Here is a 1246-nt window from a genome sequence, read left to right on the forward strand (position 1 = left end):
ACGCGCTATCTCAGAGTCTGGGGCCGGGCTCTGAATAAAGGCACCTGGACAGACAGCGGCTCGGTGTGGTTCTTTCCTGGGGGCCAGGACGCCTGGGTTCAATCCTCGCTTGTGGGGCGCCTGGTGGGTAAGAACGGGGGGGCTGGGAGCCAGGACTCTTGGTTCTCTCCCCTGCGCGGGGAGGGGGATGTAAGGGGGGAGGTCAGAGTGACAGTGAGGTTCTGCCCCCCCAAGGGAGCAGTGGATGTAGCGAGGGGGTCCGGGGGGGTCTCCCACCGTGACTGTTTCCCATCCCAATGGCTGCTGTAGAGACCCCTGGCAGCCTGACCCCGGCTGGACCCAGTGCCGCGGGCGGGATGGGGAATCGCCGGTGGGTGCGGTACAGGGCCCCTGACACACAGCGACTCCCAGCCCCGCTCACACCGAGTCGCTCCAAAACCCCACCCCGGCAGGAGGAGGCGGGCTGATCGTGATTCAACAGAGACAGGTTTATTGGGGTGATACCGCTGCTCCTGCAGCCCCCCCCATTACCACACACTGGGGGGGGGGACATGTACCCCACAACACATTGCTAGGAGGCTGGGGAGGGATCTGGCTGCCCCCCGCTCAGAGCTCGGGGGCTGGAGATTGATTCTATTTACACTTAAATAACGAGCAAATTCCCCCCCCCCGACCCCACCAATTAGCTGAGGGGCCTCCAGCTCCCAGCAAGGAGAACAGGTTAAAATTACCCCACACAGCCCCCCCTTCCCAGGCAGGGATCCCCCCCTGCAGGGGTCCCAGCCCCTTTCCTCCCCCTCAAGGACAGGCTAATTTCCCCAAGGGTGGGGGAGGTCAGACGTTTGGGGGACCCCCCTCATATGAGCAGTGCCCTCTGGTGGCAGCAGTGGGATGCTGCAGCCTGCTCTGAGGCCCCAGGCGCCCTCTGGTGGGGGAAGGCGACACTGCACCCAGATCTCTATTCCCCGCCTCTCGCCCCCCCCAGTCCCAACACACCCCAAAAATAGACTCTCCCCTCCCCCCCACAACTAGAGAGAAAAAACAATTCCAAACAAATCACTTAAAATACCCCCCCACACACTGAAATCCTAAAAACTCTCCTAGGCTAGTGGGTAAATACAGAGGGAGGGGGGTAACCTGGGCACGTGGGGGCACAGCAGCCCCCCCTCGGCGGCCGGGATGCCCCAAGCAAGGTTCACACACAGCAGCAGGTTTGGGGTCATTCCCTGCGATCTGCTCCCCCCCA

This window comes from Lepidochelys kempii, chromosome 28 (genome assembly GCF_965140265.1).
Source record: "Lepidochelys kempii isolate rLepKem1 chromosome 28, rLepKem1.hap2, whole genome shotgun sequence".
Classification (NCBI taxonomy): Eukaryota; Metazoa; Chordata; order Testudines; family Cheloniidae; genus Lepidochelys; species Lepidochelys kempii.